A 6,891-nucleotide genomic window follows, 5' to 3' on the forward strand; every position below is an offset into this window, starting at 1 on the left:
CCTACACTGAAATACTTGCCCTCACTGACTCATACACATTTTTTCACTGAGCAGACAATTTCCTCTAAAGTGACTTAGAATGACTGCTATGCAGTGTTTAGCTGACACCTTTACCAAGTGTCGCCTACAGTGCTAGATACACTACACTTCCTGGAATAATTACCTCATCACAGGGCCAAGAATGTGACACACATGCACACGCACACACACACTAAGGGCAATTTAGATTCCCCAATCTACCTGAAACACATGTCTTTGGACTGCAGGAGGAAACCAGAGCAGGCAGAGGAAATCCACACAAACACGGAAGGGACATGTAACCTCCACAAAGGCTGAACAAGGACCAAGTCCAGTCCAATCACACTGTCCAGGAACTGGAAAGGCAGCAGTACTACCCACTGCACACATACAAGCTCACACGTGCACATCCGCACCTGCTCTCAGATATACAGGGTTATTTACGCAAGTGACACCTTTCTCCAAAGCACCTTACACTACCCATAGTTATTTACATTTATTAATTTGCTGATGCTTTTCTCCAAAGCAATGTATAATGTTAAGGTTACAATTATTTATCCATTTATAAAACTGGGTAAACTTACCAGAGCAATTTAGGGTAAGTAATTTGCTCAAGGGCACTACAACCAGAGTTAGGGATGGAACCTGCAACCTTTGGATCCAAAGGCAGTAGCACTAACCACCACACTACCAGTTGTCCCATAACAGTTTTTTACCTATTTATTCAGCTCTGTAATTTTACTGGTGCAACTGATGAAAAGTACTAGAGCTGGAGGTGGGATTAAAATCTGCAATACTGCAGGCCAAAGGCAAGGGGGCTATCAAGTACACTCCCAGCTGTCCCTGAAAGACATGCACCCCAGGTGGGACTTGAACCCACAATCCCTGGCTTAGAAGGCCAGTGCCTTATCCATTAGGCCACTGGGGTGGTTTTCATATTGTTGCACACTTGGGAAGGTTTACTGGAGCAATTTACAGATAATAGCTTGCTCATGGAAGCAATAGCAGAGGCAGGGATTCAAACCCAGGACCTTCCTTTGGAAAGCATCAGCTATAACCATTATGACATATGCCGCCCCATCTCGATCTTTACTACTAGCGTTGCATGACAATTCCAAAGTGTCAGGAAAAGAAGGTCCGTGTTGCATTAGTGAACAAAAGGCTGTCGCTTTGCGCTGGTCTCACTTTGATCAGCACAGAATTCCGGGGCCAAATGAAACAGCACCGTCTGGACCAATCACAACACGAAGCAGCTGTGGGGATGAGGGGCAACGGTTTCAAATATGGGCACAGTGGATCCGATGATGATCACACGACGCGGAGACTCCAGCTTCCTTGGAGTCGTGTGAATTTGCAGTCCGCTTCCAATTAGGCCCCCTTCACCTTCGCTCACACGTTTGACAACGTCGCACTTGCGCACAGGAAACATGAACCTGTGTAAACAGTCTCCTTTTATTTAGCCTGGCACATCCCGAACGTCTAAAGTTCTCTCGCCGCCTCCTCTCGTCCCTTCCCGTTTCAAAAGGCTGCATTTTGAGGTAATAGCCGTGTTGCCCATTTCCCAAAGTAATTACAGATAATCAAGGACAAGACTCAGGGCGCCGTATTCCCTTTCCCTGAAACATGAATTTTTCAGCCAAGCTGAATGGAAACGCAGTGTGTGTCCGTTACGTTCCTGTGCTCCATAAGTACGGGCTTTTCGGCAAAGAGAAGGAAATGAAGCTGGAGTCAAAAGCGCTTCGCGGGACTTCAATGTTTTTCCGACCCTAAAGGAGCCGGCACTCCAGACCTGATCAAAGACATTTCCCGTAAGTGATGCCAGGCCAGATACCTGACTGGTGCAAAAAAAAAAAAAAAATCAGCTCAATAAGAATACTCCTATATTGACATCCACATTTTAAAATTAGGAGCTAAAGTAAAATGATAAAGACCATGAAAAATGCACATGTTGCTCCCTGTTCTGGAGGTATTTAGACTTGCATTTGGTAAAGCTCACAGTTATCAGCTCTGGCTTTTCCTCTCCGAGGTCACACGTCATTTCTTTTTGTCAGACATTACTCTCCTGTTAGATCTTTTTTTTTTCCTTTCTATATTTCTGCTTCTCTTTCAACGTGTCTAGATGACCTCCTTCTCCCTGGGCTCAGAGCTCAGCATTGTCCTGGAGTCCAGCTAACTGAAAAAGATTTTGGTCAGCGAGCTATCGCAGAACCTAGTATACCTGCACTTTGTGGTTTCATTATTTCATTATACAAAAGATGGATGTGAGACTGAACAGAACTTGGCAGAAATCAGAAAGTAACACCTGAAAAAATAAAAAAGGTGTTCCCAGCATCTTGAAGCCCTTTCACACATGCAACACAAGTTGCCCCGGAAACATGAAGTTGACTGTAGAGCGGAACAATATACTATCGAGAGCACAAAAACATTTTACACTTACATTGTATAAGCCAGGATATCTCCAACTCACGTAACTATGAATGACATCTCTACATTTTCTCATGCGTTTCTGCAAAGAAGCTTCCAATCATTTACAAAACTAGGCAATTTTGCAGTAAGTACATTGCTCAAGGGTACTGCAGCAAATAGTAGGATTTGAACCTGCAACCTTCGTATTTAAAGGAAGCAACTGTAACCACTACACTATCTGGTGAACAACTCATAGGTATATAACAAACATGGCTAAGCTACAGATACAGATAAATGAGTGCGCAAAGAATTCTTCTACACCGATGGGTGACGTAATTTGTGCGTATTTATAGAGTTCAGGAATCCTGAGTGTAAACACGGTGTCCGTGTTGGAGAAAAACATGGCCACCCTCTTTCCAAGACTCCGGCCATTCTGGTTTCCCTGCCGATACTATGTTCAAACCTCCACCAGTCCCACCCTCCTCCTGGGTGGTCCAAGTCTCATATTGAATATAAAAGGCAGACTGGAGGCATCCTATCAAAAGTATAAAACAACTGTCCGATGGGCCCCACCAAAAAAAAAAAAAAAAAAAAAAAAACCCAGCAACAGCAAGTTTGTAAATACCTGCTACACTTTTTCCAACTCAAGGCTGAGATCCGAGCTATGATGTGTGGCCAGCAAAGGAGATGCCGGAACTTTATAGGGTCTTTCTCAGGCCCAGTAAAAAGACTCAGCTAGAGACAGGGATCCGCCACTAGACAAACAGCTGTATTTCGCTGCCGTGGAAGGGAATGACCCAGGTTGGTCCCGCCTGGGTCGTCTGTGGTCTGCTGACCTGGGACACCGAGAGGGCATGGCGGGAAGGGCTTCATCTGAACCGTTCATCGCCTGCTCCCTCAGGCCCGGGTGGCCATCCGTTACTCGGCCCAGCTGCACTGCCCTCAAATTAAAGGCTCCCTTGGCAAAAGCAAGAGCCAAACTACCAAATGCCGCATGTGAGGTACCATAAAAGGGCCTTATTTGTGAGTACAGATGTTGTGCTCACTTTCTCACTGCACTGCATCACTTTTTCTTTTCGAGTCTCTCCATAGCCACTTCGCCCCATTCTGCACTCTAGCCGACTGTGTCTACGTCCGTTAACTTGCGCAGGAGAACCTCACGGCGCTCTTTGGGTTACGTTGCCAAGGAGACAGGTAATCCGTGTGATGTGTGGAGCAGTGGGTGGCCCGGACAGCTCCTTTTCCAGAATGGACACCCGACTCCAGCAAGGGACCAGGCAGAAGGAGGAAAAGTGACAAATGAGGAACAGGCCAGAAAAAGGAGCCTGGGCGGGCAGCGGCTGGCCTCGTTTCCTACAGGACACCAAAACAAACAATCAGTGCGCGAGCAATGCTTCCTGCCTCCATGCTGCGCTCCGCTGCGGGGTGAAGGTGGGTGGGGGCAGTGCCGTTCTTGTAAACTGAGCGAAACCGATGCCGAGCGGCTGCGTCTCGGTGGAGGGGCACAAACGGCAAAGCAGATAAGTCTGCGCTGCATCCAGCGACGTTCCCAAGCCAGCCCTTCTGGTCCTGCTCCTGCTCTGGGTTCCACACGCAGTTGTTTGCTGTTCTGAATTGAGCCTCTGAAGGAACAGGCACACGAAATAGGGACTTTAATGTATGACTCAGAGGAGACGTAACAGAACTTGCAGCTGCTCGGACAACTAACCGTCGCCTCGTGGTCCGTTCGGGGTTTGTTCTCACCGTATCACCGATGTAGACAGTCCAGATCATTTAGAAACTGCATGCAAAAAGTACAGAGCCGCAAAACGAAGGTGCTAAACCACGTGAACAATATGAAACATAAAGTAAGGCAATTCTTTAGTCTGAGCCGTTCATCACTTTGGAGAAAGGCGTTCGCTTAATGAATGCACGTAATGTAAATGTAAGGTAAACGCTGGATAAAGCGTGAAAAAAATCCGAGAGGTTTGGCATAAACAAGCAGCATGTCGGAGGAGGAACGGGTGCGCAAAATGTTTGTTTTATAAAAGTGTGCCTCTCGCTCTTGCGTAGCAGCACCTCTGGCAGGAGCGTGAAATCTCCAGAATAGCGGAGAGAAGCCCAGGAGTGTTACACTCCCTCCACTGAACTCCGATATGTCTCAGAAAATGGACAGGCCTCGCAGTGTGTTGCGCGGAAGCTTCTCTAAACACTCAAATGTCATGTCTGAGTCAGAAGGAAAGGCCTGATTCCTATCTCACAGCACTGGTCTTGCAGCTAAGAGACCCAGGTCATAGCTATTTCCTGTTGAGATGTGAAGGAGATGACAAAGAAGATGAAGTATCAGAGCAGACATAATTGGTTTTCGGAGGAAACGTCGTAAACTGCGTAAGGCTGAAGCCACGTATTCCAAAAAATTTTTACACAGCACATTAAAAATGCAACTGCATGTCGCAGATAGAGTTAAAACTGCAACCGAAAAATTAATGTATTCCCCATTCCGTTACTTGAGTGCACAACAGAGTCCTGATGATCAGGTCCTCGATTTTCTGGCCTTCCATGGTATCTGGCCACAGGTATTTGTTGTCTATTTTTATACTGTCCATATTGCAAAATGCCTTTGATTGCAAACCCTTCGAGTTTAGAACAGTGTACAAGCATCAAACTGTGATGTTTGCCCCTCGCTAAACATTTTACTCCAACAAACATGTTTTGCGACTTTTTTCTTTTGTTATTTGTGCGCTGAACTATGACAATGAAATAACTGGCTTAATTTTGTTTTGCTTAACATTTTATTTTGAAAACAGAGGTGCAGCAGCACAGCAGGTTTGGCTGGGTCCTGCTCTCTGGTGGGTCTGGGGTTCGAGTCCTGTTTGGGGTGCCTTGCGATGGACTGGTGTCCCGTCCTGGGTGTAACCCCTTTGCCCTACATTGCTGGGCTGGTCTTTGGCTTGCCGTGACCCCACTTGGTGCAAGTGGCTTTGGTCAGTGTGTGTGTGAGAGAAGTAATGTATCCAGCTGAAGATTAATAAGTTATGGTTTTCATTTATTAACAGCATTTTATTTCACTGCTGGACCTACATAACAATCTATTTCCAAACAGAGTTCATATTACACATAGCTCCCCATTATTTTTTCTTAATTGATCCAGCGCCATTCTTGTTTAATGAGGGACTACTGTCTGCAGACACCTTTATTCAGTAGAATAAACAATTAAACATTTACACTTTACATTTACATATATTTACATATTACAGGTCAAACAGGAGATAGTAACAAAAAATCCAGTGAAAATACAGAACATCAAGCACATTTCACATCAAGATACTACATAAGGAAACACATGAAGAGAACACATCCGTGAAAACAATATTTACATTTACATTTATTGAGCAGACGCTTTTCTTCAATGAGCTCTCTGTAGTATTTTCAGCCCACACACCTTATTCACCGCGGTGACTTACACTGCTAGATACACTACTTACACTGGGTCACTCATCCATACATCAGTGGAACACACTCTATCGCTCACATATTATATCATCTTAAAGTCTTGGAAACATAATACAGCTCCTGGGAGTGACATCTGTAGTTCATACTGTAGTGATGCCTTAATGTCAATCAACAGAGTTACTTCAACTTAGCATCTGTTGAGAACAGTAACATTTCAAGCTTCCTGGTCAGAATCTTTGGTTATTTTTGCCAATTGTGTGCAGCTCTGGAAGAAAAATAAAAAGTAGCAGCTGCCCGTTTTTTTGGATGTAATACAACCCAAAAATGTACCTCCCCCGTATCCACTTTCTTGCCAAACTGATAGAGCAATGTTACACTGAGATAGAAAGGGAGGTATGCTTAGTGTGACGCATACTTTTTGACTGTTTCAGTGCCATGAAGTCCACCCACCTTCCAGGAGCTCCTTGCGTCACTCTGGCACTATGAAAAGGTATTTCCATGGCAACATCCATCAGGTTTCCCACTCCAGGCAGTGTATTTCAGCGTGCTGCACGTGGAGGTGCCCCTGACCCATAGAAAGTCAACTGTCCCCCCACTTCCTGTTGTCGGGAAGCTTCTTCCCCAAGATCCACGTAGGCTTGGGCCACAGCACATAAGGTAACCATAATTAGAAAACATTGTATGTCCACCCATGGGACCTGGACGCAGCAGATACAGCACAACAGCCAGATAAGGTAACACACGCTATCATCCAGACAATCGTTTAATCGGCTCATGATTTACGCTAATTTAATGCAATGGGGTATGATGACAGGAGCTTTTTTGATGGAGAGAGAGGACGAGTTTATTGTGGAAAGGGGCACTCTGAGCAGCAGATTGCAGACTCTGGAACTTCTGTTGGAGCGAACATAGGGAGGGCAATTAAATAAATGCAATAGCCATGCGTGGGAGGACTGTTGAGGGGAACAGCAACACCAGCACATGCCGGGTGCATGTGTTGACATGAGCTCGCCAAGTCATTGAGCCACAGTTCGG

The 6,891-nt window shown here is 45.5% G+C and overlaps 1 non-coding gene across 1 annotated transcript; it reads right to left on the bottom strand.

The window, feature by feature from the left end:
• Positions 1–873: 873 nt before the first annotated feature.
• trnar-ucu (transfer RNA arginine (anticodon UCU)) lies at positions 874–946 on the bottom strand. Its single transcript has one exon. It is a non-coding gene; the product is annotated as a tRNA-Arg (tRNA).
• Positions 947–6,891: the final 5,945 nt, after the last annotated feature.

This window comes from Scleropages formosus, chromosome 11, assembly GCF_900964775.1.
Source record: "Scleropages formosus chromosome 11, fSclFor1.1, whole genome shotgun sequence".
In the NCBI taxonomy this organism is placed as follows: Eukaryota; Metazoa; Chordata; class Actinopteri; order Osteoglossiformes; family Osteoglossidae; genus Scleropages; species Scleropages formosus.